The sequence below is a fragment of the Urocitellus parryii genome, chromosome 8, assembly GCF_045843805.1.
Source record: "Urocitellus parryii isolate mUroPar1 chromosome 8, mUroPar1.hap1, whole genome shotgun sequence".
Classification (NCBI taxonomy): domain Eukaryota; kingdom Metazoa; phylum Chordata; class Mammalia; order Rodentia; family Sciuridae; genus Urocitellus; species Urocitellus parryii.
This window is the reverse complement of record NC_135538.1, coordinates 16,010,980-16,023,476: the sequence shown is the minus strand read 5'-3', so window position 1 is coordinate 16,023,476 and position 12,497 is coordinate 16,010,980. Positions and strand designations below refer to the sequence as shown.

Here is a 12,497-nt window from a genome sequence, read left to right as displayed (position 1 = left end):
TTGAAATACATTGAGTTAAAGGAAACTATTTACAAATTATTTTTACAATTTTTAATGTTACTGAAGTTTTAAATTACATTTGTTACATGCACTAGACTTCTGTTAGAATTCTGATCTACAGCTTCTGTATATTTTCTTTTTCTATATTTAAAATTTTAATTGATTTTTAAAATATGAGACAGAAGAATGTATTACAAATCATATTATACATACAGAGCAAAATTTTTCATACCTCTTGTTGTATAAAAAGTATATTCACACCAATTCATGTCTTCATACATGTACTTTGGACAATGAAGTCCATCACATTCCACCATCATTTCTATCCCCATGGCCCCTCCTTCCCCTCCCACCCCTCTGCCCTACCTAGAGTTTGTCTATTCCTCCCATCCCCCCTCCCTATCCCACTATGAATTAGCCTCCTTATATCAGAGAAAACATTTGACAATTTTTTGAGGGGGGATTGGCTAACTTCACTTAGCATTATCTTCTCCAACTCTATCCATTTACCTGCAAATGCCATGATTTTATTCTCTTTTAGTGCTGAGTAATATTCCATTGCGTATATATGCCACATTTTTTAATCCATTCATCTATTGAAGGACATCTAGGTTGGCTCCACAGTTTAGTTATTGTGAATTATGCTGCTATACACATTGAAGTGGCTGTGTCCCTGTAGTATGGCGTATTTAAGTCCTTTGGGTATAGACCAAGGAGGGGGATAGCTGGGTCAAATGGTGATTGCATTCCCAGTTTTCCAAGAAATCTCCATAACTTCTTTCCATATTGGCTGCACCAATTTGCTGTCCCACCAGCAATGTATGAGTGTGCCTTTTCCCTCACGTCCTCACCAACAATTATTGTTGTTTGTCTTCATAATAGCTGCCATTCTGACAGGATTGAAATAATAAGACTTCTATAGCACAAGAATTAAAATCAAGAATCAATAAATGGGATGGATTCAAACTAAAATGTTTCTTCTCAGCAAAAGAAACGATCTATAAACTATCCGTTAGGTGAATAGAGAATCTACATATTGGGAGCAAATTTTTACCCCTCACACATCAGGTAGAGCACTAGTCTCTAGGGTATATAAAAAATAAAAAAGCTAAACTCCAAAACAAACGATATCTTTTTGTTTTGCCCCAGGAAGCTATCCAAACCTGCATGAGTAACTAGGGGAGGGTTCTCTTTTGTGGTTAAAAGACTGCTGATATCAAGCTATCAAGGAAACTTAGGAAACCACCATAATCAGTATCTCAACACAATAGCCACACCTCTACTGCTGGCTCTGGAATCGCACTGTGCCTGTAAGCATCTGTACCCTCAGAGAGGATGCCACAGGTCCTGCTCTCAACCCTTCCAAGCCAGTGATCACAGCCCAGGACCTCTGATAATGGTACAGCAAAGAAACCACATGTCTTCACAACCAGTGTGGCAGCAGGAACAAAGATGCCTGGCCTCTGCTCCAGTTCTGCCACCTTTGATTCACAGAATCCAAAGCACCTCCAGGAGTTAGGTTGCAAAGGAGTCTGAGAAATGCAGTAGCTTTTATGGTTTCTATCATATAGAAGGTAGAGTAGAAAGAATAAAGAGTGGATGTCCTGCTCCTGTTTCCCCGTCCACCCTGCAGTTGAAATGCCATTTAGTTATGGTTTGAAAACCTGTAAAAATAATATCTTTTTCTTTTTAAATATTTATTTTTTAGTTGTAGTTGGACACAACACCTTTATTTAATTTATTTATTTTTATGTGGTGCTGCACCAATTTGCTGTCCTACCAGCAATGTATGACTGTAGCTTTTCCCCACATCCTCACCAACACTTATTGCTGTTTGTCTTCATAATAGCTGCCATTCTGACCGACCCAGGACCTCACATGTGCTAGGTGAACACTCTACCACTGAGCCACAACCCCAGCCGATTACTGTATCTTGCTTATTAATTTAGGATAGCCACAAAAGTACAGTTTATCTGTATACCTTTACCTGTATATCTAAATAAACAATTACCATAAAGGCAGTAAGATTGTAGTGATTTCAACCATGGGTTCCAGATTTAGCCCATTGTTGTGGCTTTTCAAATACATTTATTTTTTTCTACAAACAGAAAAATTTGGAATAGGTTATGAGAACACTGTTCTCCCTAGGAAAAAGAGAGCTGTGTCTATGTTTAATGCTTATTTGCAAAGCAAATATAAGCCCATACACATTCAGCTACTTTCAGTTTATATCTTAAAATAATGCACCTTGAAGGTCCTCCCAGACTAGAGCATTGTACAGGTACTTTTCTTTTTCACTCTGAATGGCAAGCTATAAAATGACTGTCAGATTTATATGCAGCTAATTGTCTGTTGATGAAGATAAATATGGTCTTCCATTATTTACTTTAACAAAAAGAAAATGTTACAATAACTATATGTGTATAAACCTGTATACAATTTCCTAGAATAAATTATTGTGCAAATTGATACAATTGAAAAGTGCATGATTTCATGGAGGGCAACAATTTGTAAAAACTTGTAATTGGTAAGACCCAGCATTGGCAAGGGGAACTCTATGGCATGAATGCAAACTGTTACAACTTTTCTCCACAAGAATATATGACAGTATTCCTCTTGAGCATAAAAGCAACAAAATATCCCATGTGTTAAAACTGAGTTAAGACTCCCTGGGTGGATAAGAAATAATTCCATAAAACATTTTATCTTAAGTGTGTGGCTAATACCAGAGGGTGCAGGCTTGTATGGGGGAAACAATTTATGCAGTCTATAGGCTATATTTTAATTGTTTGATTATTCAATGTTATTTTAATATATATATATATATATATATATATATATATATATATATATATATATATATAAAACCACCATAATCAGTATCTCACCACAATAGCCACATCTCTACTGCTGGCTCTGGAATCGCACTGTGCCTATAAGCATCTGTATCCTCAGAGTGGATGCCACAGGCCCTGCTTTTATATATATATATAGTATTGTGTAGCATGGACTGAACCCGTGGTGCTTAACCACTAAGCCACATCCACAGCCATTTTCATATTTTATTTACAGACAGTTCTCACTAACTTGCTTATTTAGGGCCTCACTAAACTGCTGAGGCTGGCTTTGAATTTACAGTCTTGCCTCAGCCTCCAGAACTGCTGGGATTACAGGCATGAGCCACCACACCTGCCTCTCTTTTAGTTTTAATTGGCTGAGGCTTTAATTTTTGTTATTTAAAAAAATGGACAGATAATATTGTGTGCACTTGTCATGTACAGTATAATGCTGAAAGTATGTATATTTATTGCAGTATTTCTAGTTAACTTTGTCCTATGAGGTTTTCCAAGAGTCATACTGTTCAAAGTCCTATCAGACTATCTGGATTGGTCACTAGGTAGCGCTATGTGCCCAGAATTGCTATAGCTGCCACAGGTCAAAAGTTTACAGTGTTCCCTGGGCCAGAGCATAGAGCAACCACCAAGATTTGTACATCTTTTGCTGTGAGTTCTCCTCTTTTTTTGTTTATAGTTGCTACAGTTGATCAAGTTCTGCAAGTGCTCTTAATATTTTTTGTGGGGCAAGATAGGGGTCTGCCTCTTGTGAAGGGCTCCAGAATGGTGATGAAACTGAATATCCACCTCCACCTCACATTTTCCACTGTAGAAACCCTTGTGTGTAGGGGGATCTGCTATATGTGGTTTCATTCCAATTGGGGGAGGGAGAACCTGGGAAAAGCAAATGGTCTCTCTTACTGATTGAGCCCTGCTTTTCTGGATTCAAATGTTTGACTCTGGTCACTCTTGAGTTTTGGGGACACCTAGGGTAGTGTTCTTGTTTGTGGATGTTTACTGGGTGAATTTGTATGGGAGGGGCAGGATGAAGCTGAAGCACTCCTACCTGGCTATCTTCCTGATGTCACCCACACTAATTATCTTTGAGTTATTAATGTACATGTAAGTTAATTTTGTTATTTATATATCCATAATTTTCAAATTTCCATGGTCAGTATGAGTCAATTTTACAGTCAGAGATTACAATAATTGGTTATAAACCATCCCTTCAGTGTCTGGTCCTTTCCATTTTTTCCTGGTCACCATCCATTGCTTCAGGCTGGGTGCCTCTCTTGTATTACCACTCATGTTTGGCAACTTCAAGCACTGAATGATTTTATTAAAGTTACTGCCTAACTTTAATTTAGACAAAAATTCTAGTGTTTAGCCAAGAGGAGTGAATCTTGGAGTTAGAGGAAGAGAATAGACCTGGTAACAGAAACACAGGAGTGTCCCTGGGGAGAGCCAGGATAGTGACAGTCCTCACTGTTCTCAGTGAGTTCCCATTTTCTGGGCAAATAAGTTCCATTCCTGGGCTATGATGAATGTGCATACCATTAGACTGACCACTGTTGGAATTGTGTTATGTGTGTGGGAAAAGTGTTATGTATAACAGGAACATCTTCAAAGAATAGAAATGGGCACTGGCCAGTCAAATTCAGAGAGGTTTCTTAGCCTGATCATTACTGTCATTTGGGTCAGATAGTTTGTAGCCATGTTCAGTTGCCCTGTGCTTTGTAAGTTGGTTGGGGCTGCAAACCTGGTTCACCAGAAGAATAGCACCCTCTACTCAGTTGTAATAGCTAAATTTGCCTTCAGAATGTGCCAAAAGTTCCACTGATGGATAAAATCATCTGAAATTGAGAAATGCTGGTTTAGAGGAGAATTCTATAAGGACTACCCAAGTCTTCTTGATAGGAGACCTGGAAAAAAATGTTTTGTTTTGTTTTTTTTTTCTGCAAAGATTCTTGAATTGGTTTTTCAAGACCAATTGAGAGAACTCCAAGAGGAAACAAGAGTGCTCCTTGGGCTCCTGAGTAGGCTTCCTGTGTTGAGTTTTACAGGGGCAATAACTTCTACCTGTACAGGTGATCTCATGTGTTTCAGATGAACGTGAATAGTGGAATAACCTTATGAAAAATACTAGGTCATATGTACTTACAAGTTTTTACTTTTTTGCATTTTCTAATATTGTTTTTGTAGTTGTAGATGGACAGCATGCTTTTATTTTATTTATTTTTATGTGGTACTAAAGATGGAATCCAGTCATTCACACAGGCTAGGCAAGTGCTCTGCCACTGAGCTATAGCCCCAGCCCACAGTTTACCTTTTATTAAAAAAAATTTTTTTTGATAGTGAGACCTGAACCATGGGCACTTTACCACTAAGCTACACTGCCAGTCCTTTAAGAAGAAATTATTTATTTATTTTTGAGACAGGGTCTTGATAACTTGCTTAGGGCCTCACTAAGTTGCTAAGGCTGGTCTTGAACTTGTGATCCTCCTGCCTCAGCCTCCCTAACTACTGGGATTACAGACCTGAGGTACTATGCCTGCCTTACTGATGGTTTTAGGAAACACTGAGGAGTATCCATTAGGAAGGGGCATTTTTTTTTTTTTTGATGAGTTACTCACTGGCTATACCAAAACAATACAGAATGATGATTTGGAGAGCAGTGGTTTCAGCCTAGGTCCAGTCAGGAGACTCCAACCATGGAGTAATTTATAGAGGCATGTTTAATATGAGGAATTATTAACTCTAACAGTGATTATCTACTGAGAGGGAAAGAGCTCTAAAGAGTCATAGGTGGCGTGTCTGGGGAGCAGCCCTTATCCCCAAGGCTGAGGCAGAGCCCTTAAGGAAAGAATATCTGGAAGAGCCTCCTCCCACCTCCAGGGCTTCAGATCCATTCTTCCTCGGACAGAACATGCCTTGTTCCTCTGGGTTGCAATGAAGGTTGCTAAGGGTCACATCTGCTGAACTCACTGGGGGCAACTCTCTTCAGCACACAGGAAACCCCACCCCAGGAGATGCATCAGGGAAAATCCCTAATAAAGGCTAACCACAGAAGGAGGCAATGTCTTTCGGGGGCTTTCTGAGAATGGCCCACTCACTTTTTGAGCTTTTTATATCCTAATTGACAAGACAATGTTGGATGGCAGAGAGCCAAGTTCTTCAAGTTTTGTTGTGGGGTGGTTTATTCATGCGGAGAGTATGATGATGGCCAAAGGTCAGTACTATAATGCACTGACCTGTGCTTATACTATGCTGGCTGTCCTGGTGTTACTTAACTCAATCTGCAGAACAACAGATGGTAAGGTACCATTAGTATTCCCATTTTAAAGATGAGGCAACTAGGATATAAAAAGCTCAATTCTTGGCAGTGGTGGACTCTGCTGTATGAAGCTATGTAGTAAACTCCAAAGCCTGAGTTCTGAAATGCATGGTGTATTGAAAATACTCTCCCCTGCCCTCACTGCCTGCTACTTCCAGACCCTGAGCTTTGACCTTGGGCACCCACACCCCATTCACTAGCCTCTGCCCAAAGAATTCTAGACTGGGATGGAATTGCTGATGTCACTCTGTAAGTGCCTGGAACTGACATTCTAGAAGCTTGGTCTCTGTGGGAAGGTGTGGGGTATGGAGTGGGTGGAATGCCATCTCTACAGGGCAGAGTGAAGTCAAGGGCTGAGATGAGAAGTAGGTGAGAGGAGGGGGTGAAGATACAAGCTGTCAGGCCACTGACATTCTTGCATGTACTCAATGGCCTTTATATCCTTGGCTGCCAGGACACAGCCTGTGTCATTAGAAAACAGCCTCTTGACACTCAAAACAGCTGGGGGTGTTTCTTTTTTTGAAGCCAAAGAAAGGTGAGTGAGAGGAATGGGGAGGAGGAAGGAGCAGGGAAGAAATGGAAAAGCCCCACAGAGAAACCTGAGACTGGAGGGTTCTTGTCAGGACACTGGGGTCATTCAGGGAGCATTTGGAGGAAGAACAGCTGGGCCTTGTGGAGCTAGAGAGTCGTCTTGGAGCTCCACTCTCCCTGTCTGTGGGAGGCCGACTAGCAAATGACCGTATCTGTCTACCCTGCTGACACTGTGGGTCACTCTGTGATCTGGTTGCCTAGGTAACCAAGACAATTGCCCCAGACTGTGTCTTTGTGCATGGGGGTGTTTTCCTACAGCCCTGTGGGTGAAGCTATCCTCACCTGTTCCTTTGTAATATTACCCCTTGCCCGGTTTGGGATAGAATGTTCCATGGAAGTGCCTTGTGTGTGTCCCCTTCTCTTACTCTGCCTTTGGGTGTGGCCTTCCTAGATGTCAGCCAACCCGCTCACAGCAGACATCATGAAGCTGGACAGTCCCTTGACCTGATCCCTTGCCTCATTTGAATGGCTTCTCCTCAATAAAATGGGTCAGCATGTGCAGGCGCTCCACCCCTCTCCCCCCTCAAGGTCAGAGGAGCCATCACAGCACCCTCAAGGAAAAAGCTTTCTCTGTCTCTTGTGTGGTTATTTCGCACAGCCCAATTAGTCCAGTTCCCCTGGAGTGACCTCTGAGTGTTTTAGTCACGCAACCTGGCACCTGTCTCCTTCTCTCTGAACTTCTGCCTCCTCTCTTGTGTCAGTAATCGGACATATTGCTGTTTTCTTCTGTTTCTGCTGCCAACTTCTCTGCTCCGTCATGTGCCTGGCCTTTCTCATAAAGCATGTCCCCAAAGATAACTCTGCCGCTTTGCACAGGAAACTTCTCTCTGCACTTGGTTTTGTCCACATTTGAAGACCCCAGGAAGTAATCCATCTTACTAGGTCTACACTGGTCATCGGTTTGCTCCTTGCCTCATCAATAGTAGCGGTAGGTGCATTGGTAGTGTCACCTGAGACCTTATCAATAGTGCTCAAGGTAGTGGGGAGGGAGGCTCCTGGAGCCACAGACATGTTGAAGTGTCCCTGGTGTGATGACCACATGGCTGGGACATTGAAGGTAAAGGGAGATATTCGACTTCAGCAGGTGGTTGGACAGGAGTCTGTCCAAGCTCTTCTCACCTGAGGATTTTGTTTCAGAAGGAGCCATTTCATTAGAGTCCTGTAGACTCTTCATAATCTCAACTCTGTCACAACTACTGTTTTGACCTTAGGATAGCACATCCTTTATCTCTAGGTTTTAGTCTTCTCTCCTGCAAAATGGAAAGGTTGGAGTAGAAATAAAATGCTGATGGTGAGATGATGATGATAAACACTTGGTGAGTGCTTTACTGTAAGCAAGGCATATGTCTCAGCACTTTACACACATACAATCAGACAACTCACAGTATTTAAGTATCACAAGGTGCCCTCTTCCACTAACATTCTACAGAGTGTACTCCTCTACTTTCCCCAGCAATATCACACAAAACCCAAATGGTCCATTCTTCCAGGTGAAAAATCTTGATAATTTCATTCTCCAAAGGAAGCTCTTCTACCTGTTTATTAGAACTATGGTTCTCAGCTTTAAAAAAACAAAGCAGATTTTATTTTCCCAGATTTTATGGAGATGGAAAAGGATAGAATGTGAAGGTTAAAAATTTGTTATCCTTGAACAGCATATGATCAATGTACTTCTTGACATGATCAATGCACTTCTCTCCTCACACCCACATTAGCAAGGCTAGGAGAGTGTGTGGGGTTGGAAAGTCTTGCCCTCTGCCAGTCAGGCCTTAGGCCAAAGGACCAGCTGAGCAGAGCCCTTCCACTCCCCTCCTCCTGCAGCTTCTCCTTGTCCTGCTCCTGCTTCTCCAGCACCAGGGACCAGTCTTCCTCCTTCACCAGCTGGACACTCACCAGGTGAGAGCAAGGATGGCCAGCATGTTTCTGGGGACCCTGGGAGCAGCAGGTGATGAGGGACCAGCTCTGTGAAGTCAGGTCTGGCTCACAGTGTGGACAGGAGGATGGTCCTCAACAGGACACCTTCTCCTGCTGACAGCCTTATAAATCCAGTGCTTCATGCCACAGGATTTCAGTGAAGACCTAGAGTAGGGGGTGCACTGGGAAGGCTGGGGCCGTGAGAATGGTCAGAATAGCAGTGATAAAGTTGGAAGATGAATTGCTACACCCAGTCTAAAACCAGGTGGCAGTAGGTTAGGCCAGTAGGGGGAAGCACCAGCACCATCCTGGGATGCATTGAGTCAGTCCTCCCCTTCCCAAACACCCAAATCCTAGGGAGATGCTCAGTTCCATTCTTTGCCATGGAGAATTTTGCTCCCAGGTCCTGGTGAGATCTTATTACCAGGGTTCAATCTGATATATATATGCCTCAGGGCACAGGACTAGCTGAACAGAGCCCTTCCTCTCCCTTCCCTCCTACAACTTCTCCTTGTCCTTGTTATATATAATTATATATAATTAATATATATATATATATATATATATATATAATTAAAATTTATTCAATTGCAACAAAAATTGTGCAAAATAAAAATTAACTCCCACCCTCTCCACATCCACCTCATATCCCAGGAATAACTACTATATCATTTTCAGACAAGTGCGAGTAAAACTGCACCTGATGGCCTGGGAAGAATAGCAGGAGTGACATTGTTCCATTCTCCATGCCTCCTGTAGAAGCACCGGCACCAGTATAATTCCCAACATCTTCTCTTCTGTAGTCACATAGGCTGGTGGCAGGGGTTAGTGTTTTGTAGAATCATTGTGAAGATTAAGAAAGAACCAGCTCAATAAATTTGGAAACAAAGTATATGATGGATGTGATATTTAATTGTTACTATTCATGCTATAGGGTAACCTGGTTATTATAATGTTTGTGGACATCTTCAGGGGACTTTTAAACCACAGGCTAAAAGTGCTTCTCAGAACCAACCTGCCTCATGGTATGTGATGGGAACCCTTCATGCTGCTTCTGATGCATCTAAGGAAGCTGCAGGTATTTGTAGGTGAATACCTTACCAGTGGAAGAATCCTCAGCCCCAGTGGCACATTCTGATCATAATCCTCAGCTAAGAGAAGCATCCCTCTTCAGGCCATGTCACTCAAAGATATGTATGTCCTCATCTCCAGAATGGAGTAGTTATATGGTTCCTAGTGTTTCCTCTAACTTTGTTTTTTAAGATATTCAATTTCTAGTCCCTCCTACTCTCTGCTCTGGACATGAAATAAATGGGTGCAATGCTGTGGGAGGGTTTCACTTCTGTGCACTTTTGTGGTGAAGGTGTGAAGGTCCTGGTGGTTTTAATGGAATCCTGATAGACATCTGAGCACATGGCAGAGATCTTTTCTAAAGGCACAGCAGAAGTTCCTGCATCCAAACATTATGTAGAGAAGGTAGTCTGTTACTGTTCGCATCTTAAATGTCCCCCCCAAAGGTCATGTGTTGAAGGCTAGGTCCCCAAAGCAACAGTGTTCAGAAGCAGGGCTTTGGGGAGATGATTGGTTCTTAAGGACTCTGACCTTCTTAATGAATTAATACATTTATGGATTATTTTAGTCAACTTTCTCATTGCTTTAACTAAAATACCTAAGCAGAACAATTATAGAGGAGGAAAATTTTGTTTCAGGGTTTAAGGTTTCAGAGGTCTTAGTTTATAGACGGTTGGCTCCATTCATGGGAGCTTGAGGTGAGGCTGCACATCATGGCAGAAGAATGTGGCAGAGGAAAGCTGCTCAAATGATGACTAGGAAGCAGGGAGGGGAAGAGAGACTCTATTCACCAGATTCAAATACAATCCCCAAAGCCACACCCTCAATGGCTCACCTCTTTCAGAGACCACCCAGTTAATGCCATCAGGGATTAATTCTTTGATTGGGTTAAGGCTCTCACAACCAAATCATTTCTTCTCTGAACATTTTTACATTATCTCACATGTAAGCTTTTGAGAGACACTTCACATGCACACTGTAACATTCCTCCCCTGGCCCCCAAAAGCTCACACTCATCTGACAATGCAAAATGCATTTAGTCCATTCCCAAGAATCCCCATAGTCTCAGTGTCTCCAAGATTGCTGAAAGTTCAAGTCCAAAGTCTTCTCTGAGGCTCAAGGCAGTCTTGCATTGTGAGCTTCCATAAAATTAAAAGCAATTTACAAATATCCAATATATAAAGGTACTGAGTAAACATTTTCATTTACAAAATTAGAGACGTCAAAAGAAGGGATGGGACCAAAGCAAGACCAAAATTCAGCTGGGCAAACAGGTCCTATAGTTCTGTGACCAGCATCTGGGGCACATGGCATAATGTCCCCTCCAACAGGCTTGTGTAGTTCCACCCCTTTTTGTGCCTTTGTTGTGGTAGCCCATGTGGCTTTTCTGTTGCCTTGACTCTGGTCAATTCCTGTAGCTTTAGCATGATGTTCGACATTACTGGCATTTCTTAATCTCAGAGACCTCCACTTCAGCTTCAGCTTCCTCCTCACATATCCATGCTTTGCCCTCTCAGGGGCTGCCTGCAGAAACTCTGACCCTGCTGCACTCTGCCTGTACTCCCAGGACTTCCTTTGAAATCTTGGTGGAAGTCTCCATGACCCCCTAACTCCAGCATCCTGCATTCCTGCAGAACCAGCACTGGGTGGTTGATGCCAAGGTCTGCAGCCATATTGAGCAGTAGCCAAGCCTCCAGAGACCCTTGCTGCAGCAGCCTCTGTGTCTGGGTGGCTGAGCACATTTTTAAAACTTTCTAGGCCTCCTTGCACAAGAAAGATTCTCTGATGGTCTCTTCTACAGAGAATTTTCCCTTTTACTCCCTTGAGCATGAGATGGGTGTGGTATTGCCAGATCCTGAGAAGCCTGCAAACCTTCTTTCTTATTTTTTGCTGGGCAAAGTCTGTAGCATTTATTTATTGGCTGTAATCTCTTTAAGAACTGCAACTTCCTTAGTCTCAATTTTACTTCTAACTTTGAAGTTCAAGTTTTAAAATCTTTCTGGTCTGCTTTCTGCTTCTGCATGTCACAATAAATTTGGCTAAAATTTTCCAGTAATGTTGCTGCCACCTCCTAAATGCTATGCTGCCTAGACATTTCTTCCACCTGATTAAGATATCCATCACTTAAAATCAGCCTCACAGAAAGTCTGAGAACATGGGCATAATGTAGACAACTTCTCAGACAGAAGATAACACAAATGACGTCTAGCCCAAATGTAACAGAGTCCCACTTTTTGCTTTGAATACAGCTCTTGCTGCTCTGCCACTGCAACTGATGTTTTTTTTTTTCATTGTGCACAATGATCAGGGGCATATGAATGAAATCCAGCTGCCAATCAAAGCCAGGGAGATGTCCTCTTGCCCGGTGTAAAGGGAAGGCAGGTGGGCAGACATTGGAGGTGGAATTGGTTTTTTGGCAGATTTCACAGGAGGCAGAGAGGGTAGAGAGAAATTATAGGTTCTCTGGAGAGAGTTTAAGGTGAGAAATAAGAAACTGTTTTAAAGATGTGGTGTTAGGGTGAAAGAGATTGTGAAGGAAGGTAAGCATCTGTTGAGTGTCCGGTGGGGAAGAGTCCATCAGGGTACTAGCAAGGCAGAGGACTGCAGGTGGAGTAGACTGTTGGAGGGCCCTCGCTTCAGAGTTTGCCTTGTTGCTGAGTATCACAAAGGAGGTGTCAGTGTGATGGGATTTATAGTGTGAAGTTCCAATGGTAGTGGGAAACTTTGAGGCCTGAAGGAGACCAGAGATAAAG

At 42.3% G+C, this 12,497-nt stretch overlaps 1 long non-coding RNA gene across 14 annotated transcripts in view; it reads left to right on the top strand.

Annotated features, from left to right (window-relative positions):
• Nucleotides 1-12,497, top strand: part of LOC113190576 (uncharacterized) — a 186,458-nt gene that overhangs the window by 4,655 nt on the left and 169,306 nt on the right. For 5 of the 14 annotated variants that reach the window (XR_013344182.1, XR_013344184.1, XR_013344185.1 and 2 more), the window contains exon 3: nt 8,581-8,655. The exons of 8 other annotated variants lie outside the window; for them this stretch is intronic. This is a non-coding gene — a long non-coding RNA (uncharacterized LOC113190576). Of the gene's footprint in view, nt 1-8,580; nt 8,656-9,351; nt 9,536-12,497 lie in introns of those variants that run through there. One more of the 14 variants, XR_003301793.1, reaches the window with a different exon arrangement.